Genomic DNA, 27,270 nt, shown 5'->3' with positions numbered 1-27,270 from the left:
TAATGGAAGTCTCAATGGAATTTCATTGAAAACAATGCTTCTCCAGTAATATCAGAGAAATCGGGCTGTTGGAAGATTCAGGAGGCAATAAGTCTTTTGAAGACAGGAATCATCTTTCTCAAATGTTTCTTGGTTACTTAGAACTGATGATGAACTAGTGAAAATATACAATAGCACACAGTACATAAAGGCTGCTGGGGAGAAACTGGGGAAGATGAAGTTAAACGGACGATGCAGTCCATAACATAGCACCAGTATCAGCAGCTGGTGGTTCCCACCCCTGAAGGGCAGGCCCCGTGATGTGGCCCAAGCGTAGATTATACCAGAATAAATGTTCCACCATGTAATAGTCTGAACCTGAGTGAGGCGGTTCTTTGCCCAAAGCCTCTGTGTAAATATCTGTTTTCTACACCCTCTGTACCTAAAACCCCCATTCGCTTTTGCTTCACTGCCTCTAGGATTCCAAATAACCTGGACTCTGCAGTTGGTTTTAAACAAAACCCTTTTCAAATGGAAAACAATGTGAGTAGGACAGGTCAGGGCCAAGAAGGTCAAAACTGGGATTCCAGGCAGTGAGAAGACTACAGCATGAGGTCAGGACAAGCAACAGTTTTTATAGGAGGAAAACTGCCCGCCAGCATGGATCACGAGTCAGAGCAAGGAGATGGGACAAAAGGGTTCGATTACAAGTCTGTGGGACTGCTGAGGGTGCCCTATCCCAGATGGTGCCAAATGTGGACCCTGATGGAAAACCTGAAACTCACCGCAGGATGCATACACCTTGTTCATCTTCCTTCCTGCCTTGGGATCTCCTGCTACTCCCAAAGTGTGAAGAAGTGCCAAGCTGACCCTGTTTCTGTTTGTCAACCCCCTGCTGCTTGTCATCATCCTGCTGACACTGAGTTGGTCTCTCTTAGTAGAATCTTTTTTTTTAGCTTGTTTTTAATCTAAATTCAAATTTCCCGTCAAGGAAAGCTTGATTCTTCGGACGCTAAAGCAGCAGCAGAATCTTCATGTGCTCTTTTCAGAGTTAAACTGTCTATTCAACGGAGCACGCATGTGAGTGACTAAAGGCAGCTACTCTCTTGTGTTTGTGAATAAGGAAAGACAACTGAAATCCTCTGCACTTAATGACTCGGAAGCTAAACTTATTAGAAGACGGGCTTAAGAACACTTATATTTGGATCTGAACTCCATAATGGCTTATTGGAAAAAGGCTCATCTCTAAGACATACACAAATAAAGGGATAAAGGCAGGCTTGGCATTTGGACAAATGTTATCAAGTACCTGGTACCTTGATATCAAAATCGCAGCATCTCATTAAGTGGGCTTTCCTTTGTTTAATCAGTTTTGGAGCTTCGTTTGCTCTCTTATCTGACAGTAGAGATGTATACTTAGATGCTGAACCCAGCATCTTCAAAACTGTGTCCCTGTTCTTCAGAATCCATGACTTGGGCTTCCCTGAAATACAGTGTCCCTCCCTCACCTATGAAAATGATAATGAAAAGATTGTAACAGGGTAGGATTAGCCTATGGGTTAAATGAGTTGTCACTTAGAACAGTACTAGAGTTTGTAAGCACTCCAGAAGTGTAATTGTGTTTCAAAAGCTCTAGCTCAAGCATCTGGGATAGCCTCTGACTCTACCTTTTTGTCAGTTCATTACTGCTACTCACCAAGCACCACCAGTCTCAGAATGCCTCCCAAGAAGAGTTTGACAGGGATTCCTCTCTCTGGGAGGACTGCTACCCCAGTGTAGACTACACCACTCTAGTGAATCCTAGCAGTCGTTTCTGTGGACTCTGTAGCATCTGTCGCAGTCAGCATGGCTCTCAATTCCCAGGCATGGATATCTGATAGACATCATGGTATTTTCTAGAACCCCAACTGACGGCTGTTTCGAGGCTATTCTGACCCTTCCAGAATAGCCAGATATATAAATTTATTCACTTGGAAATTTTACTTACCAACTAATCAGTACAGGGGCAAGTAAGAATCTCACTCTTGGGCCTGGCTGTCTGCCACCGAATCCACTATGCATCACTCTGAGGCTCTCCTCAGCCTTTTCTATATTCAAGCCCCCAACTGTCTCTTGGTCTGCCCCTGCATACACCTTTGCTGTTCAGAATCATTTTCCTCAGGCTTTTGCTCTCCTTCATATAACTCTTCCACACAGGACACAGACCACAGATCCTCTTCTCTCTAATGTCTCCCTTTCTTTTGTGTTTTTCTCTCTGGCCTCTCTGCCTGGGGACTGCCCTTCCTGTTTCCATTTCTGTACCAATCATTTGTCCTATGCTTGCATATTGTCATCCTGGTACCTATCTCGCATATCTCTAAATGGCCCTAAGGAAATTTCAGATCAAAAGAACCAAAGAGAACAGTGCTATTTTTTGCTTTGCCTCACTACTTCTCTGCAGCGGTGAGCAGAAGGCCTGCTGTCTGCTTAAATGAAAAGGTGAAAGGGAAGAGTTGCAGAGAAAAACACACTGATCAATAGCTGGAATACTGTCTGATACAGGATGTCTTTCTGTATACCGTGAATATGTGTTGCTTTTATCCGTTTATAAATAAAGCCGTTTTGACCAATGGCCAGGCTGAATATAGCTAGGCAAGAAATCCAAACAGAGTTATGGAGAGAAAGAAAGTGGAGTCAGGGAGATGCCGTGTAGCAGCCAAAGGGATAAGATGCCAGGACACAACCCATAAGCCACGGTCATGTGGTGATACACAGATTATTAAAAGTAGGTTAATTTATAAGAGATCACTAGCCAGTAATAAGCCTGAGCCATTGGCTAAACAATCATATTTAATATTAGACTCTGAGTTTCATAAGTGGTTATGGGAACGCATGAGCGGGAGAGAAATCAGTCCAGGGGGACCAGTGGGGTAGAGAAAAACTTCCAATTACAACTGTCTCCCTTTTCAGTCAGTATACCAACTGGGCACAAGTCCTTATCACGCCTTATGTGACTTCTAATTGGGAACATTGGCACTTGAAATTCTCTGGACAAGTTCTATAGGTTTGGGCAAGTGCAGCAAAGTTCCCAGCCTCCTCCACTCCCCTCACTTGCCAGTGCTGGAGTGCTGGAGCACACTAAAGTCACAGTTTTCAAAAAAGAGCAATGCTGGCTCCTCAGGGATGAACAGATGCCTAAGATAGCATTTGTCCTTGGTTTTCCTTCAATCTCAACTTCAAAATTCCAGAAGGGAACAGCTCTTCTCTTTGTGGCTATTAAACATTGTTGTAATTTCTTATTTTAAAGACTTAGAACAATAGCTGATGAGATGGCTCAGCAGGTAAAGGTTCTTACCTTGCAAACATAGCTACTTGAGTTGTGAACATTGATGATAGAAGCAGAACACTGACACCTGAGGTTATTCTCTTACTCCCACTTGGTCTATGGTCTGTACATACCCACAATACACATTCACATCACACACATACCAAGTGCACACACATGCCCACCCCCCCCACACATACACATGCTCAAAATAATAATTATAAAAAATAAAATGAACAACAGCAAAATGCTTTACAACCAAAAAAGATTCAAAATATTTCTATATTTTTATAATTTTTAGCATATTAAATAAGGCTTAAAGATAGATGGATAAATAAGATTACTAAAATCAAGTTAGCTTGTTTCCTTTTTATCAAGTGCATCTAACAGAAATTTAAAATTGTAAAATATTAACATTTCATGTGTATCCGTCTTGCATTATATTTTTATAATAACATTTTTCTAGGCTGAACAACCTTAACCTATGGGAATTATAAAAAGGCAGAGTTCCTGCTCTCAACCTGCTGAGAGGTCAAAGATGATAGAGCTGATGTGCTTTGCCATAGTTTCAGACAGGCCAAGCTTTAAAGCAGACCAACGACAGAGAGAGGTCATTTTCACAAATGAAAACATTCCTCTCCAAATTCTAAATAAAACCATAAGCAAACAGAAATTTTGATTAAGAATTCAAGTATCACAAGTTTTTACCCACAGTCATCCTGAGCCCCAATGACATGTTCAGGAAATTATTAAACAAACAATGATAACCCCACTTGCTTTCCCCAGTCTTCCAGTGAGCATCTTCTATGGGCCACCATAATTTCACACTCAAGTGGTCATCTGAGGCAGAAACAGGAGTGCCTTACCCTTGGCTGATAGAAACTCTCTGCTCATGTAGCACTGAATTGGTACAGCAACCCTCAGTCCCTGTAGTGTGTCTGAGATGCCTACACATAAGCAATAATCCTCACAAAGTCGCAGAGACTTTGTATGCATTGAAGAATAGATTGTTTTATGATGAATCTGGGGAACTCTTTTATTTTACAGATAAAGGAAATGAGATTTGGAGTAGTTAAATAAATTGCCACTTAGGGCCAACAGGGAATTTGAGCCATGCATCTTGCCTCTGTTAATCAACTATTAATGAGCTACCTATTTGTGCTGGGTATTCTTGTGGGTGCTGAGATAGGGCTGATGGCAGCCACATGCCTCCCTGGTAGTGCAGAAATCCCAATTAAGTGTTCATTTGAGGAGTAGGGACAATAATCAGCTGGCTTCTGAGGACTCTTGATCCAGTGCAGCAATGAATTCCTTAGGATGACTCTATCTTTGATTCTCACTGCCGCTTTCTCGGTGTTGGCTCCAGCCTCATTCACTTCCTGTGTTACTGTCACAGATGACTATCAGCAGTGCCTGTGGTTGTGAGTTCTGATACTAATCTAGCAGATAAACCCTGAACCAATTAGTGCGACCATGTTAATCAGGGTTCACTCCCAGAGACAAGAAGTCTATTCCTTCCCAACCATTCATGGGAGTGTGGAAGAGCTGTGAAGAAGAGGACACTAAAACAAGAAAAATAAATGTAAGCTTGCTGTGGTTGCTTACTGCTGAGAGAACTCCAACACTTCCATTATTTCTGTACTCTGAGCCATGGAGTTCTCAATATTGTCTAGAGGTAGCTCAGAGTCTGAGGGGAATGCCACATTACATGCCCAACTTACAGCGCCAATATTAAACATCTAGTTTCTCTGTTGTCAGTTTGACATATTGGGTTTCTGTGCTAGATTTCATTTGAAGAAAGTGCTTCACTGCCGAAGTAATTTCCAACCACTCTCCCTACCTACCTTACGTGTGATGTTTTCTTTGATTCCAGGGCTCATCCTGATTTGTACAGCGCTTCTTCCAGGACTAGCTAGACACAAGCAGAAGACCATGGAAGCACTACGTGGAGCATAGGTCTTAGTGCTAAAAATTCCATTTCATGAGCTCGTTTCTCATGTGTCTGATATTTTTCTGAGAGTAATCATTTCACTGATATTTCCCCACTCCTTTCTCCATTTACTCACTAATAACACTGGAAAATAATTTCTGCCTCTGGGAGACTTCAAAGAACAGCTTTGAGGTTCTGTCTGAGCAAGTGAGGGGAGGGTAGACACAGATGTGGATGCTAAGCAGCCTTGGTGTGTCTGTCATTTGAGTCAGTCCCCTACTCACCTAAATATATTTCAGTTCTAAGCAGTCTTTGTCTGTGCTTCCAGAGCCAGTCTCCTCCTCACCTGGGTAGATTTCGGTTTCAAGCAGCCTTTGTCTGGCCTTCCAGCGAGTAGCCTGCTCTCCTGGATAGAGATCCATTACACAGTCTGAGGTTGAACACCTATATTAAGAAGACAAACTTTGATGGAGAGAGGACAAATATTTATTCATATAAAATTTAGCAATGTTTATGATAATATCCATGGTGAATTCGTCTTTCTCTATAAATCATTTTATCTCTTTCCTATTCCAAAATATTTATGTCTAATTTGGAAAAAAAGATCACATATGTTGTTGACTCAAGTAGCTCAAATACATACTGTGTATTAAACTTAACAATTTGTCATATTTTGTCATGATGGAGTATTTGGTTTTTGTTTCTCTATTGGGGCATTAAAATGTTTAAGTTTCAGTCTTAAACAATGAGTAACATTCTTATCACAATCTTCATTAATATGACTGAAAACAGACTCCTGGGGAACCTATTGTCACAGAGTTTGGAATAATGTTTGGTAATGGCAGAAAATAAAGGAAGCAAGAATAGACAGAGGGAGGGCTCACCAGCAAAGCAGTCCCAAGGCAGGAGCCAGATAGTGAATCTCTTGACCTAGATAGCTCATCAGAGTTGTCCTAAAGTGAGGAATGAGATCTGGCCCTCTTGCCCCACAGTTACAGGTCTCTGGATGGAAAATAGCATCCCTGGAGAGGAGGCATGCCTTAAATAAATCAGTTCCCTTCTGTCATAAGTAATGCCAGGAAAGGGGCCCAGCTCTGAACCACTGTCACCAATGTGCTTAGCAGTTGGGGTACCGAGGGTTTAGTCTCTAAATGGTGATCCAAGGCAGCACACTACCCCCACCACAGGCCTACAGAGGATCTATTGAGGATAGAGCAACAGATGTGTATTTGAGGAGTGTAAAAGACTTCTGCCTCCTATCTTATGGCCATCCATAAAAGTTATTTCTGGTACCTTTAATGCATGATTGAATACATAAAATACATTTCTTAAAATAATGATAGAACACATAATGGAAGGTTGATTGAATAAGAGAAGCATGTGAGAGACTCTCCATGCCATTAATTAAAAGATTAATTCTTAACTAGTACAAGTGTGCTCCCAGAATGCTAAAGAAAGAAGCATGAGACTAGCCAATGATGTTCAGTTGGGGTTTAGTATGTGGTATACTTTTCTTCCTGTGTAGGAAGAAAAAAGGGGAAATCACAAGGAAATGATTTTTTGTTTCATTGATTAAATGGTCTAACCTGAGCAAGATTATGAAGATTTGCATAGCATTTCCACTATTAGCAGGGACCACCAAAAGTATAACAGATGTCTCCAGTAGCATACACAGCAAGGCAATACTCAGAAGAATAGACACATGGTTGCATCAGAAATGCCTGTATACTAAGATCCTACTAATGACTGACGTGGAGATTCCATATGATAAATGACTCTTATAAATAATAGAATGGAAAGCAACGGCTCTCTTATTTAACTTTTAAACTTTAGTAACATTATGATTGTATGTGTGGTGAGTAGGGGGGATGGATGTGAATTCAGGTGTGAAGGTGCATGGATGGAGGCCAGAAGTCAAAGGACAACTTTGTGGAGTTGGCTCTTTTTCTACCATGAAGTCCAGGGATCAAATTCTATTAGCCCTTTTACCTGCTGAGGCATCTCATCAGCTCTGACTTCTATTTCAAATACTGAATGCTTTTCTCTAAAACCTTGATTTGAGCATGATAATTATTAAATTGCTTAAATGATTAGACTCAGCACCATGAAAGAAGGGACATTGTCAGATTCTACCTGAGAAATTTATCCTTACAGACTAAGAAACTGCCTTACCAGACTTTCAGTGTTTGGCGACAGCAGTCTGGTGGCCACACACTCTTTATTTAGAGGACCCAACGGGTATCCGAATTGTTTACTCTGTTGATTTTGGCAAACTAATAGGACTTTGTAAACTATTAGTGCTTACTTCTTATTTAGCAATATATACTTTTACAATTTTTGAATACCCAAAATGGTATACAAAACAAAAGCTAGTTTTCAATTTCTAGCAACTCATCACAATTCTATGACTTATCATTTATTTTTATTAACCAAACTATGCCAGACTTTTAAATTCGGTAGAAAGATAAGCCTTCTGTATTAGTTAGGGTTAATAATGTTGTAATGAAGCATCATGACCAAAAGCAGCTTGAGGGAAAAATAAGTTTATTTAATAATATATGGAATGACGATCCACTGTGTAGAGCCCAGATGAGCAGGAACCTGGAGGAATTGACACGCAGGCTAGGAAGGGATGTTGCTTACTGACTTGCTCCTCGTGCCTTGCTAAGCATGCTCCCTTTAAGTACCCAGGATGAAAACATAGGGTTGGCACAACATACAACAGCTTTGACTATCCCACATCATTAAGAAAATATCCCACAGGCCTGCCTGCAGCCCTATCTTATAGGAGCATTTTCTCAATAGAGATTATGTCCCCTCAGATGACTATAGCTTATATCAAGTTGACATAAAACTAGTTAGCACACTTTGTGTTGACTTAAAAAAAAGTCAGATAGCTTATTAAAGTAGTTCGCTCTGGTAAATGTTACTTATATTTACATATACTTGATATCCAGTGTACAGAACACGGGGAGTACAGATATTAAATAACAGAAATGACCAGCCAACATGCAATGATGTTTAAGGCCATGAGGGAAACTAAGCAACAGCAGAAAAGAGTACTAAACCCTGAAGAGTTTCTGCATTGGTTTTGAGCTAGCAGAATTTAAAACAGGTACAGTAGCTCCATATATATGGGAAAATATGCCTTGATAATTTACAATCACAGGATTTATAAACCAAAATCAGTAGATTTCTTCCAAGTCACATTTCTGCCAATTGTCGTGATACTTGGGACTGGAATGCTGTTTCAAATCTAGTCATCTGTTATTCGTTGAAGTTTCACAATCTGTATCTGTCTCCTCTCATGAAGGTCCATAGTTTTCAGGAGTTCATCACGAGAAACAAGTAAAGCACAGCCTGCCCTATCAATGGCCATTTGGTTAACATGTTGTTTGGATTATTGATGCCCCCAACTCACAGGGACATGTCTAGCAGATAGCAGAGTGTTCTCTCATGTGACTCTTTGTGTTTAATTCACCAAAGCTGAAGAACTAATGGCTGCAGCAAGAGTAATGACAGAAGGGACTTCACTCACCTCAGCAGACATTTTGAAAGATGAGACTCAATAACCCACAGCTGAGTGAATTACCAATTCCACGAGGATGAGAGAGCAAACAAAGTTAAGGAGGAAACACAGGACGATGACTTCACTGGGACAGAAACTTTGATTAAAAACAAAATAACCATTAAGAAAAGAGGAAATTTTGTTTAATCTCCTCTTCCTGCTCTTGCTCTCTCTCTGATTACTGAAATAAATAAAACCAGACTGTGGAAGTAGGAGCAAGTTCCAGGTTGATTTTCATTCAGAGCTGTCGCTGGCTTTTTGCTTATCTACATGACGTGACGATTAGACTAGAAAGGAAACTGAACCTCTTTGAAGGTGCAGGGTAGAGCCAATTCTGGGCTCTTTGTAGTCACTGCTGTTGATAAAGGATGGCCAGCCTCGCTGTTCAGTATTCCATGAGCTAAATTACTAGGAGACTTACCAAAGACTTGCAGACTGAGTCATATAAGTCTGGTCATTTTTCAGATGTGTGAGGTCTAAAACAACTAATCAGGGAACACTTGTCTTTGAGTAAGAAGGTGGCATTCTTGAGGCTATAAATAAGGAGACAGCCAAGGGATGGGAGATGCCCCTTTGTTCCTTTAGTGGAAACATCACTGTGTAATGTATCATTGGAACCACTTTTTATTTGCCTTTAAGTTATTACAAACATGTTATTGTCTTAAAACTGAAAAGAGTAGAAGAGAGACTGCAGTAAGTCTGCCAGGAACACTTGTGGAAAAGCCTTCTTGATTACTCTTTAAAGCTCGCTGTATGTGTGTGTAGTGCTGATGGATTACAAGTCACACCTATACTAGCATCATTTTTGAGCCTCTCAAAAACACTGTGATTTAAGCAGAACCATCTGAAAACTTACAAGACTCATGTGATTCAGTCTGGAAGCCTTCGGTCACTCCCCTGCTGATTTAGTTCGTGGAATACTACTCTCTGCAGTGTTTTCCTTTGCTGGTCGTCATGAGACTAATCGAATGCTGGAAAAGCACTCTTCCTGCAAATTTACATAAAGACATTTTATTAACAGAGATTATAGTGTAGCATATATATCAAACATCTGTTTGTTCGCCATCACACAGGGAATTTCTAGGTGTTGTCAGTACCAAAAACCTTACCAGTGCTAATCAGTGTAGGTTCATATAAAGACATGTAGACTCATGCAGCTCCATCACCACAGTCCATTGGAACATGAGACTTGCTAAAATAAAAATTTCTGCAAGATGCCTTCCACAAAAACATATATCAATATAAAGCATGGTGTTTTCAAGGCTATTTGTCCCTAATGGCACTCCTCTGGCTTGGGTAGCATGCGCATGCTGTCCTTCCCCAGTGCATGCATGGCAATTGCCCTGTTTCTCTTGGTTTCTTATGGAGTGGTCAGGATCCAGGACTCCAGGAGTCTACTCTTCATCAGGTTTGCTTGATATTTTACCTTGAAAACAAGGTCTCTTTCCCTGATTGCTTCATGTCAGAGCAGTATGGTCAGCTTTCACAATTCCCAGCAGTCCACTGCTCTCCACAGTGCCCACAGAAATTGTGCTGCAATGTCATGGTGGTGGTGTATATGTCTTCACAGCTTGTGACCGTCTCCAAACTACATATGCTCAGTTATCCCGTTGTCATCTATTCTCCTTACCGGCGAAACACCAATCTATGCCACTGAGCTGGCTGCAGTCCAAGACATTGTTGCTGATGATGGTCCTGACTTGCCATTTAATGCTAAGCATTACTCATAGAGCGTAGGAAGAACCTGCGGCTTTCTCTCATCCATCTCTGTCTCAGAGCTGTGGATGAGGGCACACATTACTATCCCATAAATCTAAACCTCCTTTTATGTCAAAAGCACAGTGCTGTCTTTCTATATTTTCTAATTTCTAAAAAAGAAAAAAAATATTTTGTAATCTTGTATTCTGGTCAACTGTGGACAAACCCGTGGGGCATTAGCTATCAATTTTTGTATTACAATTACAAAGCACACCTATGAAATTAACAAGGCTTTTACAGTCTTTCTACCCTAAAAGTGCCTAAAAGCTAGATGCCACCTTGTAATTCACTGCTGAATTGCCAGTGAAAACTAGAATTCTGCGAGTCTGGAGTCACTCCTACATGCAAGAACTCCCACATGTCTTCACATCCTGCCTCTGAAAATACTATAGAGATAAGATAGAAAATATCTTGTTAAAGAATGTACCTCTTACATGAGGGAGCAGGAAGATTGAGTCTGGTAAAGAATAGAGGAGAGCAATAAAAGAGATACCACAATAGAGGGAGCCATTATAGGTTTAAAGAGAAATCTGGCACTAGGGAAATGTCCAGAGATCTGCAAGGATGACACCTACTAACAATCTAAGCAATAGTGGAGAGGCTACCTTAAATACCCTTCCCCAATAATGAGATTGATGACTACTTTATATGCTATACTAGAGCCTTCATCCAGTAGTTGATGGAAGCAGAAGCAGAGACCCACAGCTAAACACTGAGCTGAACTCTGGACTTCAGTTGCAGAGAGGGAAGAGTGATGAGCAAAGGGGTCAAGATCAGGCTGGAGAAACCCACAGAAACAGTTGATCTGAACAAGGGGGGCTCATGGACCCCAGACTGATAGCTGGGAAACCAGCATAGGATGGACCCAGACCCTTTGAATTTGGCTGTCAGTTAGGAAGCCTGAGCAATCTATGGGGCCTCAGGTAATGAGTAAGTATTCATCTTTAGTACATGAATGGACTTTGGAAGCCCATTCAACATAGAGGGATACTCTCTCAGCCTAGACACATGGGGGAGGGCCTAGGCCCTGCCCCAAAGGATATGACAGACATTGATGATCCCTCATGGAAGACCTCACTCTCCCTGCTAGCAGAAAGAGAACAGGATAAGGGGTTGGTCAGGGTCAGGGGAGGAGGAGAGGGAGAGGAAACTGGTATTGACATGTAAAACAAGCTTATTTCTAATTTAAATTTTAAAAAAAGGAAAAAAAGGAATGTACATCTATTCTCTTCCCTTTGAATGAATCACATATAAGGTAATCTTGTAGAATCTTACTTTACAATTCCTATAGTGGCCACTTCATTGAGTTTTCCAGAATTCAAGTTCCTCTTATTTGGAAAGTTCCTTTCCATTACAGCTGACAGGCAGTTTCTTTGACCTTCCACAAAAGTGACTATGTAAGAGACAGAATTCTGTGAATTAGCTGCTGTTTGAGTAGTCAGTCCAGCTCCCGATTGTGGAATACAGCTTAGAGAGTACAGCATAGGGGACCAAGTCAATACTTATAATGGCTGTGGGCTTAACATTTAATCTTCATAAAGAAAGTACTGTGGTCCTGTACTTCAACTAAGCTTCCTATCTGAGCATTGTGGCAGACATCTTAATATTCATAGTCTTACCTGAACCTGAGATTAGGAGTCCTGGGTTCTGACCACTCCACTATCAAATTTTTTTCTCTGTTTTAGAACAGTATGGCTGAGCCAACTGTCAGTTTTACAGTTAGTAAGTGATATGAGCAATCAAGGGTCTCAGAGGTCACAGGCTTCCTCCATTCTGGTCATCTCACTGTGATTCTGGTTCATAGCAGATTTCTTTGTACACTTGTGGCATTGATGCACTCCTTGTGGGAGAAGCACACCATGATCTCCAGTGGGTGCCTGAAGTCACACTGATATTGGATGTTCAATCAACTTTTCCTTATATGACTTTCAGGGTTGTCACAAAGTGATAGAATTAATATGCCCTTCCATGCGGTAAACCCCAGTGCCTCAAAGTCTTACATTTCATGATCATTATTAAACACAGTAAGAGTTTCTTGCACACACTGATAGTGATTGTGTGACATTCAATCAGTCAACCAGGACAGCTGCTAAGCAAATAACAGATAACTTAGCATAAACATCTGGACAAAAGGGTAGTTTAAATGCTGAGAAGTAGGGTTGGGAATGGGATGCATAGTTTGAAACTATTTTGTTATTCCTAACAGTGTACAACTTGAGATGAGAATTGCTTCTAGAATTTCATACAATATTTTTATATTGCAGTTGACCTGGTAATAATTGAAGTCTCAGGAAAAAGCCTTGGTTAAGGAGGTGTCTATTAAACTATTAAGTTGTGATTCATAGACATCAGTTTCAGAAAGGTGGTATATTTTTAAAAACTTACATTTTCACTATATAGTTTTCCAGGTAAAGAGAATTCAAACGAAACCTTCAGGTTCAGACATCTTTTCCATTTCTGTCCATGACAATCAAACCTCACCTCCTTGAAGTTCTTTCGCTTCAAAGTGTCACAAACCCCTCCCCGAAGCCAGCTGGACTTTTCTCGTCTTCTATGAAAAGGCACTATTCCATTTTTCTCGTTTTACTTCCCTAGGCATAACCCTATTTTTCATGCATGCTACTCTTATGCAGCATCACCAAAGCCCAAGACTGGACCAGACAGTAGACAGACCATCCCAGGAGTGCTCTGACTATACAGAATGTGAAGGCCCCACTAAGCAAACCCATCATCCCTCTCTTCAGCAAGCAGCATAGCAAGATCGAGAGGGTTATAAGAAAACTTCTCCAATGACAATAAAAATACAGCAACATTTATAAAGAAGACAAATTAACTAAATAGCACCTTCTTGAGAAAATGAGAGTATTGCTATGTAAAGAAGTCTTATTGGCATCTTAGCATCTCAGCCAGTGTTTACCCTAAGATTCCCCATGCTAATCAGTGAGTTACACTTCAGGGGGAATTTGCCCATGTCCTGATAGAGTGTCTTCCCTTGTTCTCATATTTGTGACCATTATGAAAAATATTTATCTAACAATCCAGGGTGAGAGGATAAGTATGAATGGAAGCTGGTGTCCAGTGTTAAGTGTCCACTGAGGAAAGCTGAGCAGTGAAGATCCCATGCCCATGTTGGAGAGGCATTTGGGTAAGTCTGGCTAACCGACAGGGCAACATCTCTGCAGCTTTAATAATCGCCATCTACCCCACTCAGAGATCTGTTGTCAGTTGATCTCAGGGAGAAGCAGGAGATGTCGCCAGTAGGCTTCACTGCAGCAACTGGATTTTGTCCTGCATGTCTCCTCCATTAATAAGCCAGTCAACCTGGGCAATTCTCACAATGGCAAAAGTGCTAAAGAGAAAATTAAATGTGTAAACATTGCTCAAACTTTCATCACAGAATGTTCGGTAACATTCCCATAGCTAAACAACTCATTATCAAACCTGAAATGACGATCAAGAAAGACAGACAGCAAAGACACATAGAAATGGCAAGGGATTCCAAAAAATGGAAAGATGTGAGAGCCTCAAGAAGCATATCACAATTGTTGATGAATTATCCTTGGGTATCAAAAGTTAGACATCATTCATTTGGTAGTATCAACTCTAATTGTATATGTCACTCATTCACTCATCCATCCATCCATTCATATTTAACTCTTTAGACAGGTGCTATTTAACAAAAGGATATTTGAACTGATACAGCATTTCAAATCTTCCAACAGTCACATTTAGATAAGATATAAGAAATAGGTACAATTACATTTAATATTGTATTTAATCAAGTAATAAAAATATTGTTATTTCTATGTGAATCACCTATTCAGTAATCAAGGCTTTTTTTGAACCATCATAAAAAGTCAATGTCACTGAGTATGTGTCAGTTTGAACTCATCATATTTCATATGCTAATAGACAAGAAGAGTAGCTGTTTTATTAACAAAGTTATAGGCTATATATTGAATTAGAGGCTAAGGATGTAAGGCACGGGTCTTCATAGAATGTATAGCCTGTTGGTAAAGACATAAAAAGAAAACCCCCAAAGCAATAAATAGTTGTAACTTGTGATGTGGTAGAAGAAAAACAGGATGGTAAAATCATGAAGAAGTACAATTAGCTTAAAAAGGCCATCGTGCATATTTCTGAAACATTCATATTTTAGCTGACTGTGGAACATTTGTATCTAACCCTCTTTGATTTTCTCATGCATCTTTCTGCAACTCCTTTATTCTAACAGCTCTCTGCTATACACCCACACACAAAACTCATCAACATCCCAATCCCCCAGCATGATTTAGCTGGAGATATTACAGCATGCCTTTTCAAAGGCCCTTATAGAAAGCCTTCACTGTGCTCCTGATTCTGCCATCAAAGATGCACTTTGTAATAAAACAAATATAGTAAAGGATATTATGTGAGATCTTATTACCAGGTAGATACATTCCCACATTATGACTTTACCTGATAAGAACCTAACTTTTCATAACAGAAAAGCTGAATGGCAAACTGTTTTCCTCAGTGCTTATCTATTCCTTTAAAAAGTTGGTGGTTATAGAAAGAATGCATAATGCCAGCAGATACAAGGAAGAGAGCATTGCCTCACAAACAGCACAAAGGTGGCAAAGGCAGAGAATGGAGGGGGGGGTGAGAAAAAAATGAAAATACTGGCAATGCTTATTTGCTCTTTTTTTTTTTTTGGTTTTACTAGACAGGGTTTCTCTGTATTGTTTTGGAGGCTGTCGGTCCAGCCTGGCCTCGAACTCACGGAGATCCACCTGCCTCTGCCTCCCGAGTGCTGGGATTAAAGGCGTGTGCCTAACATGAGTAAGCATATGACTGTTCCAAAGAAAGTTTGACTTTCCCACACTGCAATACTCAGGCAAGAACTAGTGAGGAGAGTAATTTCTTAAAAGTGATTATTGTCTTTTCGAAGTTGCAAATAAGGAAAAGGATTTTCCTTGTAGTCTACAAGAGTTCTGATGTTTCTTGAAATATATAGATGTATCTAAAAGATGGAGGAAGAATGTTATTTGAAAGCTGTGAATTGCCCAGGATTTCTTTCTGTTATTAAATCTTGCTCTAATTTTTTCATGCCTTGCTAATAGCAAACCATTGCAGTATGCAGTCCACTGATGTCAAAACTACCACAGGCAAATGCTGTTTGCTGTCATTGTTCCTTGGGCAGCACATCAGGTTCCAGGGATGGCACCTGAATGACATTCTGGGTGACCTCAGAGCACCACACACTCTTGTCTCCACTGTGATCAGGACTCAGCTCAACAGCAAAAACTTTAAGTAGTTTTGGGTTATTGAGGACAGACACCAATGTAATGGATGTTGATCTGGGAGATGCTGTTTTCATGAGAAATTACTGAAAACTGCAGTTGTGACTGTATGTTTTCATACTAGACACTTTAGAAAATGACTATAATTACATAGAAAAGAGAGTCCAGATTACATGATGGGCTTTTTTATACTTTATATCACAAAAATATATTGTACGTTTACTGCATAGTTTTGTGAAGGAATTTAAAAAGGACAATTGGTCTTGTGTTTAGCAACAAAGGATTATTCTGGTTAATCATTTCCAATAACATGCTTGATCTCTGATAGATGTCAAACTTATCCTCTCCCACTCCCTGCATCTGGCATTCTGGATTGTAACACTGAAACATTCTGGATAATTTTATCTCATCGAGATATTTTCAAGGGAAGACTGAAAAATAAAGTGAAAGGCGTCCAACAGTAGTAAAACTAATAACAAATTTATGCATTCTGAGTGAGATAAAGGCAGCTAATTGTAAAAGGGCAAACATAGTAAAATTCAGAATTATTCCTTTCTTCTGGGGTCAGGAGGTGTCCAGGTGACCTTGATTAATGTAACACAGCAGGAAGCCCAGTGCCATAAATATCACCATTAACTCAAGGACAGAGAAAGCCCTGTAAAATATGAGTGCCTCCCTTGAATGCCAGTTAAAGTCTCTCCACAAAGGAGAAGAATCACTGCTACAATGAATAATAAGTGTATGTGTTTATGTTTATGTGTCTGTATCATATGTGTGTGTACATCCATATATTCATGTATATAAGTGTCTGCTTGTGTTATGTATGCATGTTTTCATGTATTTGAGTGTGTTATAAATATGGTCATGCATATGAGTGTATACTTGTGTTATATATACGGGTATGTTTGCATTTATGTATATGAGTTATACATAACTGTGTTATATGTGTATATTCATGTATATGTGTCTGTTCTGTGTATGTATGCATGTGTGTATATATTCATGTGTATATGTATCTGCATATGCTGCATGTGTGCGTATCTATTTGTGTGTCTATTTGTGATGTATATGTGTGTATGTATGGTATTAGTGTGTGTGCCTGTGTCTATGAGTATTCATATACACGTGTCTAACTATGAATATGTACATACAAACTTCAAAATTGCCTTAAAACAATTTAAACTGAGGTCAAGAGAAAGGCTGCTTGTAAATCTCATTGAAATGAAAGCATACAATGAATATGTATTGGCTGAATAGATGAGTGACAATTAAATGAATTTTATTAGTGACTATGAATTCTCCTATTTGTGGACATGAAGTCCGTTCAAAAGTAAAATAGGACCTGAGACTTTGTCAACCTTCCATATACAGCTACTGGTGCCTCGTCAGTGAGAGGTCACTTCATCCTTGTGGCTTTGCTTCATTATCAGATGGAGTACTTCAGCTGAGGAAGAGGAGGCCAGAGAATATAAAAAGCAGAAAACGGGGGCCCAGTTCTCACACCTTGATGTTGTTCTACACTGCCAGTCTTTTGACTGTGGACTGAACACAGAAACATTGAAGAATGACAGTGGAGGTCAGTCCTATATTAATTATGTGAGCAGCCTGCACAGTGGCAGGCTACTTCAGAGCATCTTGACAGCAAAATTTTATGACAGCAGAACCCAAATCAAGTTTTTGTCACCTGGACTTTGACAATGTAAATAGATACCTCACAAATAATAATGAATCAATAAAGGTAGAAAGAAGGAAAGATAAAGAAATCTCAAATTTTAGCTCTATAGTTGAAAGCTTACCTACACCATTTTTGTAATTATGACTTGAGCTCCGACTTCAACATTTCTTAATATCTAAGTATGTAAAGTGATCAAAAAAGAAGTGGTATGATCTAGTCTTTGAAGAGCACTAAAGCATTAGAGCAAGCAAAAAAAAATCATAAATTCACACTTAGCCCCAGAAGCTGGGAAGACCAATGCACCCTTCTGTATTTTTCTGTCTGTTGTGCTGTACATGGATATTGGGTACTTCTATGTGCAATTCTCTCAGGTCTTAAGTCATTTGTAGATACCGTTCCATAAATATAATAATTAAAGTTACTTTATATTTATCTTTCTTTCAAGAGAAAAGTAAACACAGAAGTGAAAATTACAAATCTGAAATGGGCATGTAGCTTAGATTTTGTGTATATTAACAGAGCAGTGCTGAAGATCACTGTCAACGGATAGACTCAAAAGAAGAGAGTCCACAGAATCACCTGTGTATTAGAGGAAAAAAGGTGAGTGTAAGAAATTAGTTCTTTACCTCTTGTTCAGGGCACAGGTTATCAAAGCATTAAATCCCCAAATTGTAGCCTCACTATTTTCTCATTCTCTTTTCAAGTAATGCTGAGATATGTTCTTTGTTGCTTAACTTCTTGCAGAGTGGAAGTACAGTCATCTTGCTAAAGAGGAAAACCATGCCTAGGCCATTCTGTAGAGACATTCTTCCCCTTGGCCAAACCACAGAAACTCTGCATAGAGACACTGTTAAGTGTCTAATTCTTCTGTAGCAAAGCTAGCAACAGTTCACTTGGCCAGTTCTCCCATTGGTCAGCTGTATATACAACCAATGCCACTAATTCAGGAAATGATCATGGGGCAGCTTCTTCATTGTAATGTGTGGCTACTTTAGTAATGTCAGCTGCATTTCTATAGCAGGGAGCTTTGCAGTCTCACTGTACAACCATCTGATTATGTTTGCTGAATTACGTTGAAAATGGGGGAGTTTGCCGGGCGGTGGTGGCACACGCCTTTAATCCCAGCACTCGGGAGGCAGAGGCAGGCGGATCTCTGTGAGTTCGAGGCCAGGCTGGACCGATAGCCTCCGAAACAATACAGAGAAACCCTGTCTCGTAAAAACCAAAAAAAAAATGGGGGAGTTTAAAGGTTAGTAATTAGTCAGTAACTCTGCAATTAAATATTGATTAAATTTTTAGACACTAGGTATTCAGATGGGCTTGTTTATGTTTCTGTGTTTCTCTTGCACTCTGATATAACTGTAAGTCCATACTGGGGATGGACAATCAGGTTGCTGGGGTCCTGATGTATTAGTGGAAAAGTCAGTCTTCCTGAGAAAACTGTTCAGACTGCAAAGGGGGGTCCAGATCAAATGGTGATGTGTACATGCAGACATGGCTGTGTATACATGTGCAAAACAGAACTGCATCCGGAACTCTAGATTCATTCACTAGAACCTAGAGTATGGGTGCTGAATTTTGTAACTTTTACCCCAGTTTGAAGCTTTAGGTATGAACCCCAGATTAGTAGAACAAAATTTTAACGTTAAAATTTGAGCATTGGCTCACTGGGTATTTTTCAAACCCAGACATATTCAAACCTGCAAGGTGTACAACCCTCTCATTTAGCTCTACCACTTCCATAATGTTTTCGAAGTGTTGTCTAGTAAACATTTTTAGAAAAAAGATAGTTTGTCTCAGGTCATAAGATAGCCTGGATTGCAGGGAGCCCCCGACTGCATAAGTTTAGAGAGTATCTCATTAATAATCCAATAACCATATTTTGCTTAATTCTTGACTTATCTGAACATTCCCTTGATAATAGTTAACAGAAACAACTGTGTATCTTAGCTTTAAAGTATTTTTCCATCAACTAAAGTAATACTATTCAGTAGTGTAAACTGAAATGAAAATGTTCTGCTTCCTTATCTTCTCCTCAGCCCTCATTAAAAAGTCTTTCAATGATACCAGAGTTTTAAAAACATATTTATAACTTCAGTTTTTGAAACAAGTAGATATTTAAATAGCATTATTATATATAAATCCATTTTATACTAGGCTGGAGAGACAGCTAGTTTGGTTCCCAGAGCAGAGCCTATGTCAGGTGGCTGTGTGTGTGTGTGTGTGTGTGTGTGTGTGTGTGTGTGTGTGTATGAGTTCACTGGGTATGGAGATCACAGGAAAACCTTAGGTACTGTTCTTTTTGAGGCTACCCACCTTTTCTTGTGTCATGGTGTCTTACTGACCTGCAGCTATACTGGCCAGCCAGTTAACTTCAAGGATCCACCTCTTTCAACCTCCTAAGTCCGGGAACTAAATGGGCATGCCAACACACCCAACTTTTTAAATGTGGGTTCTAGTGATCAAACTCAGGTCCTCAAGTCACAAATCAGGCACTGTAATAACTGAGCTTTCCCCACAGCTCGATAAACCTATTTCTAAAGTCATCACAATAACTATATGTAATTCACTTTCTGAGAAAGCAGCACCAACAGCGTGGGCCCAGAGCCAACAGCATCAATGATAGAGACAGTTAAACATTCGCCTGTTCTTTGACATCCATCTTCCTTGTGTGTGTATCTGCTGAGCCCATCAAAGTCTGAAATATTTCAGTTCAGCATAAAATTGTAGTGCTGATTGTTACAAAGCATATGTTTTATCTTGTGGAGCAGTAGAAAACGTATCTAAATGCATCATGCTCATGCTCATGCTCAGAAGCAATGCAAACCTCCTGTCTTGCCCGAGCCAGAAATAAATGAAACTGATAGCAGATAAAGGCTAGCAACATTTTTCTCTTTTGCACTCATGCAAAAAACCTTGTGTAGTGATCATCACCATGCATTTAAAAGCTTATTTTCCCAGCCCAACATTCTATTGCTGCCAGAGGGATACAGAGGGGTACAGATAGAGTCGCTGGATTCAAGAGAACCTTACACATAAAAAGGGAGACATTCAACTGTGACTCATCATGAGCAAAGGGACAAACAGTAAAAAGCTCCTTGGCATTTGATTATTCTACAAAATATGAATAGAGATAAAAGCATTCTCAATTCTTCAACATGTGTCCAATAGATACTTATGAGTCTCATTGAACTGTTGAAGTACATGTCTATATAAAGTCAGTGCTACCTGCTGTGAGCTGTGTGTGGTTTGTATAAATTATCATTACAATGAAAAGATTAGAGATGTCCCCAAATGGCATGTGCTCTACTGATCACCTTTTTAAACAAAGAGAAAAAAGTCATAGTGAAGAGTGTCAACTTACTGGCTGGATCAGGAAGCCCAGGACATCTAGAATGACCACTGTAGCCAGTCTGTCCTTGAGGAGTCTGTCATAGTCGAGGGTTCTGGTTTTCATACTATTGTTCTGAGAATCTGAAGGAGTTTGGTTACACTCACTGACACTTCTGAACTTCAATGTTATTTCATGAATAGGAAGCACATCTGGTCAAGAAAATTTCCAAAACACCAGCACCCTTCTGTCCTCCTCCTCCCCAAGGCTTCTTTGTAACTTGGCAGTCACTGAGCAATAAACACTGTGGGGGGGGGGTGCAAAAACCAACCAGATTTAAGAATACAACTGCCCAGCTTCCAGTGGGCATATGATCCCGGCTAACCCCAGAGACCCAGACTTTTTCTTTTTATTTGTAAAGTCTCTATGGTTCTCATTGCATTCCACGAGACTGTATGTTCTACATCAGAGTGGCTTTAAAAATAATTAATGGCTACTTTATCTAGCCATTCCTCTTCCTGATGTCAGATAATTTGAGTTTCTTTAGTCATGATCCACCCATGTATCTTTGTAATGACCTTATTTTCAGATCTCTCTAGGTACATATTGGGAGTGCACAGACCCTTCACTTCCCTGCTGACTCCCAAACCCCCAAAATAACAGAAGACTGATCATCTAGGGGTAACCATGCAAGTATGGTTTTTACTTATTTGTATCTCATATTAATGTATTATATTTCTGTCTCCTTGAGAAGTTTTCTAAATTTAAGGGAAAAGCATACTTTTGGCAGTGAAAGCTGTCAAAGAGTAGTCAATATCTTTGAACTAGAAGTAGCCAGTGTTGACAGGAAAACCTACATAAAGTGAGCATGAGTCAGCAATTTCCTACTCTAAACAAAATAATCATTTTAAAAAGAAACACAAAGGCTAACACTATAATTACCGAACATATTTCAATTTGATGCAAAAAGACACACTCAATTTTATCAGTTGATTAAGAAATGAATGAGTAAATGAAATTTAAAATCTTGCAAGTGTGACATTCTTTAGGTTGAAATCAGTTTTACCACATCAGAAAGATATACAGAGAGATATGAGCAGGCAGTGTGTAAGTCTTCATGTTTTCATCATTCAGTTAAGCTCATTATTTGTATATAAACACGCATATTTATATATAATCTGTAAATATACATATATGCAAAGAAGAGAAAAACTAAATGGTGCAGAAATAACCTACCCTTTGGAATCTGAGCCATAGGAGAAATGGCAGCATGGCTAAAACTCTGATGGGATCTATTTCATTGAAAAACAATTGAGTATTAAGTCATGATTCACTAACTTCCTGAAATAGTCTTCAGTACTCTGGAGAAAAGGTATAAACAGACTGCTCCCTGATTTCTTTTTTTCTTTCAAAAACTCTTTGTAGTCCCTCTCAAACTGCATTTCATAAAAAGAATGACTTCCTTCTCTACCCTACGGTCTTTCCTTCTCTGTAGTTTTCCTAACACATGTGACACTGTGAATTATCTATAACTAAACAACAGTCTATAGAAGCCCAAAGTCATTAATTTCTCTAGTAAATACACCCTTGGAAAACTTCTACATTGCTTTTCAAGACTGGTGGATTCAGAATTTCGTTCAAATAGGAAATTTTCATTGTTTACAGTTCCATTTCCTGGCTTCTTGATTTCTTGACCAAGAAATTTGCCTGTCTCTCATTCAGAAAACATTGTCTAGCCTTGCTACATTCAGTCAGGAGACCTGAGGAAACAAGCATGGCATCATCTTCCTGTTTACATACATTCTCTCATGTATACTATGTCACGGTTGTCAACTTCCTATGCAAGTTCTCATGTTAGACTGTGTAGAAAAGAGTTCCTTCATTTAGAGTGAGTTCTGTGTATAATGTCATTAGACACACCTTTGAATCACTGAAATTTCTTTGGCTCTTTTAAGATAATACTCAGTATCTAGCAACTCATTTGTGGCCAAGGTACCTATTTTCCAAATGAATCACTCAGAAAAGCTTGAGTTTTAATTATTAAAAATAGGGAATTTTGCCTCTAGTTTTAAATACAAATCATGCCATATTTGAAAGCACAAGAGTTTGTCTATTTAACCCAAAATGTGTTGGAAGGCTGTTTATACGTATAAAAATTCTTCATTACTTATCGGTAGCATTAGAATATGTCTATAGAATCAGACATACTCCATTTTTTCTGATGTTTGACAAAATAATGTTTCCCTTTGCTTATTTTTAAGAATGTAGAGAAGTAATAACCTATCCATTTGTGAGAGAGGAGAAAGCAGTTTTTTTAAAAGGGAACTACAGTGCATTATCAACATCAAAAAATCAAATACCTCTTAACTCTGCAGCCTGTATGATATCTGCTGTCAGTTGCCAACAAATATACCAGACACATCCTTACTTTTGACAGGCTCCTAGGTGACCCAGAAAAGAAAACATGAAGCAAAACTTGATAGCACAGTAAATGAGTAATTCACATTTATGGAGTGCTAATTGTCTATTAAGCACTTAGTTGAATGTTGTGTAACTCAAAATGAGGCAAACAGAAAAGGTTCTTACTTTCTGTAATCAATGCCATGATGCAGTTTGCTTCCTTTGGATAGTTTGAGATAGACAGAATTTCACTATACTTCCCAGGCTTGCCTCAAACTCATAATTTTCTTGACACAGCCTCCATAGTTCTAGGATCACATGTGCATAGCTCTGTACCCAGCAAGAGTTTGGATATTTACACAAGGTTTAGAGGACATGAAACTGCATAAAGTATTATTCTCTATCCCAAGAATATTTGAAATTGATTGAAATTTCTATACAAGGTTTTATCATGATCAATCATTAGATGTTAGGAAAAGAAATAATGCAGGGTGATATGTGATATGGGAAAGAGAAGGAAGCAAAATTCCATATTAAATACTAAACAGCAGACTTGATCTAGGTGAAATGATAGAGAAGAATAGATTAAAGAGAGAAAGGGGGAAAATAGAGACACACATTATCCCGCAGCCCAAAGCCATGGCGTTTGCCTACAGTCTTTGCTGGGGAGGCTGCAGCAGGAGTGTGAATTTGAAACCAAGAGGGTATAATGAGTCTTTCTCTGTCCTGCCAGCCAGCTCCCAAATAATGGCAGAGACTTCTTATTAGTTATGAAAGGTCAGTCTTAGTTAGGCTTGTTTCTAACTAGCTCATATAACCTAAATTAACCCATTTCTATTAGTCTACATGCTGCTATGTGGCTCACAGTTTTTACCTCTCCTCCTGCATGTCCTACTTCCTCAGCTTCTAACAGGTGACTCTCCAAAATTCTTTTTAGACCTCAAAATATTTTCTTAGATGAATAACTTAATCTTTTTGTCTCTCAACATTATACACTTTATAACTCTTTTGTGAGTTTATTTCTGAATTTGATAACAAGAAAAACTATAACTATTTCATCTTCAACTCCATCAGAAACCTTAGAAGGATATAATATTATCCCAGTAAATAGATGAGTGTAGAACAAAAAAATTCTAAAACTGTAGAAATTACAGAAACATCTGGCTTCCCGAACAGTCACCAAGTTTCCTCTGTAACATTGGGCCATCCATCTTCACCTACAGGCCTTAAATATCTGACAGACTTTTCTATAAAGCAGGAATTTTGAAGGACTATTCTACCTTGTCTTGTCAAAGTTCAGCAGTCACTTTCTTTTGTGTCCTGCTTGTCCAGTTTGGACAGCATGCTGTCAGCAGTTGAGGCAAAGGTAGTTTCTTTGCCCATTGGCTTATCTTGTCATATTAAAAGCAAATTCTACATAGAGGTTCTTTGATGTCCATTACCCTATTCTGACGTAGATTCAGGAGCAGACATGTCTCACTGTTGTGAAAAACCTTCTGTTATTAAAACACTCTAAATGTCAGACTCTTTAAGTCTCTGAAGTGTTTGAAGATCACAATCTATTTGAAATATATCTCCATAAGACATTGAAAACATACCTACTATAATTCCAAGTTTCATTGTTATAGATGACTAACTACTAATCTGTATTTCTTTATTATCCTAAAAACCTTTCAAGGATTAGCATTTTATGCTACATTGTTAAATGAGATGCATAGGTACAATAGCTTAAACAAGAGTGGAAACCTATGCAGTATAACAAAAATAACCTTAAATGTGTGTCAATAAACAGAAATTTATACCAGTGTAAAATACTTGAGACTTGTGGTTGTTCAAAAATAGACTCAACAACCCACCCTTTTATCTCATCATTTCTGTATTATAAACCTGGAACACATAATGAGACCAACTTTAAAAGAAAAGACTCTGAGTCTGAGGGAAGAAAGAAGGACCTAATACACCATAGTTTACTACTTGAAGATAGGATAATTTGGTTTTAGTTTCATCCACTGGTGGTGGATGGTGTTATTTACAAAAATATGAAACATTGAAAGGATGCATTTGAAAAGAAGAGTTTTATAGTTAAATTATAGATGCATTGAACCTGAATATTTCTCAAAAGCTCCTGACTTGAAATATAAACTAATCATTTAGAAGTAAAAGAATGGTGCCTGAACAGATGTCTCAGAAGTTAAGAGAACCTGCTGCTCTTCCAGAGACCCTGAGTTCAGTTCTTAGCACCCATGTCAGGCAGTTACAACCACCTTTAACTAGAGCTCCAGGTGGTATGACATCTTCTCCTGGATCCTCCAGAAGCAGCACTCACGTAGCATACACTCAAATAGACTCTCCACATAAGTAAACCAAAACAAATCCATAAAAATATAGAGCTATCAGGTGATAGTGTGAGCCTCTATTGGTATCCACAATGGCCTATACAATAAAATATGAGCGTCTGGAAATGTTTTTCTGTGGGAGAGGACTGTATCATAAAAAAGACAAACATGAATAAAAAGTAAAATAAAGGGTAAGGTAGGAAAATACTAATATATACATAGATTGAAATGATTTTTAAAGAAAAGAAACAGAAACAGCAAAGAGGACTAAAGCAACTAAAAAATAAATCTCATCTTCCAGTTAGCTGGAAAACCCATGCTATTCCTGCAAGGTTCTATCCAGGAAAGAAACAACATGTGAATCACTGAGCTCTCTTCCCTTTTCTCAGTGCTTGTACTTTACAGTTCACCCATTTCTTTCATGGTTTCAAAATGGTGTCATGTTATGCATTCAGTTTCAGAGAAAACAGGTTCCACATTTACATGTAAAGGTTCGGTGAAACACAAGTCATTCATTTTTCTGGACGACAAAAGCCTAGAATAGGGATCTGCTGATCCCTCTCATTGTCTTCAGAGACTGGGGCACATTAATTACCTTGAACTAATTATGTTTCACCACCAGAGTGAGGACCAATCTTCTGACCAAACCAAATAGAATATTAGGAAGGGGTTTAGACATCTAGAAGAACCCAGATTTCATTTTACACTCTGGATGGAACTCCTGTGTTCTGAACAGAGGGGCACTCTGAAATCAATGTCTTAAGATGTTCAATCTTAAGACAATCATAGGGCATGCTGCAGTGCTTAAGAGAAGTGAGAAATGTGTTGAACAGTATTGGCAATCATCAAGGGAAGAGAAGATGAGTCCTTTGCCTACCCTGAGGAAGAAATGTAAATGGAAGGAAGGCAGTGGTGAAAAGTTTTTCAATGAAAGAATTCACGGAACTGTCAAGATCATATGAAAGGACTTTGAGGTAGAAGTTCAAATCCTTTCAGTGAAGGTATAAATAATATAGTAATTTGGGCACTGAGTCAATGATTAGTCCCTACCTTGAAACTTCTTCAATAATGGACTTCATTCTTCCAAATCTAACCTACAGCTCTGCTTTCCACTACATTTTGTTCTAAAGTGCTATCATTCCCTTGTGTCCCATCAGTGCACATGGGCACAACCTGCCTAGGAGTTGAAAAGAACACAAATACCTACCACCATCCTTGGCTGTGCATAATGACACCATCCTCTAACTATAGACTATGTTTTAAGGAATGAAGAGACAGATACCACTAAAGTTACTGCAGAGCACTTGGTAGCAATTTGGGCAGGATTTTGTCTACCAGCAAGGCTTCTCCTAACAAGGAGTAGTAATTTTAGTGTATTATTTTATCTTTATTAGTTTTATTATTATTTTGCCAGAATTTGTGTTTGTACACCACATACTTTTGTGTACCACATACAGTGCCTGCAAAGGTCTGAAGGTGGCATGAGATACCCTGAAATTGGAGTTACCATCTTGTAGGTGCTGGGAACTGAACCTGGGTCCTCTCGAAGAGGATCTTCACCTCTGAATCATCTCTCCAGGCCCAAACCCAGTGCTATTAAACAGAAGATTTCCAAAATTAGTAGGATTGCTTCTGCTGCTCATCCATAGGTGTCCATATCTCTGCTTCTCTGAAATTTCATATTATAGTAACAAGATGACCACCCAC

The 27,270-nt window shown here is 39.0% G+C and overlaps 1 protein-coding gene across 4 annotated transcripts in view; it reads left to right on the top strand.

Annotated features, from left to right (window-relative positions):
* Hs3st5 (heparan sulfate-glucosamine 3-sulfotransferase 5) overlaps window positions 1-27,270 on the top strand; it is a 256,960-nt gene that overhangs the window by 71,300 nt on the left and 158,390 nt on the right. The window lies entirely within an intron of this gene.

The sequence above is a fragment of the Mesocricetus auratus genome, unplaced genomic scaffold (assembly GCF_017639785.1).
Source record: "Mesocricetus auratus isolate SY011 unplaced genomic scaffold, BCM_Maur_2.0 Super-Scaffold_100018, whole genome shotgun sequence".
NCBI lineage: Eukaryota > Metazoa > Chordata > Mammalia > Rodentia > Cricetidae > Mesocricetus > Mesocricetus auratus.
The sequence above is the reverse complement of the archived record's forward strand: the minus strand, read 5'-3'. Positions and strand labels throughout refer to the sequence as shown.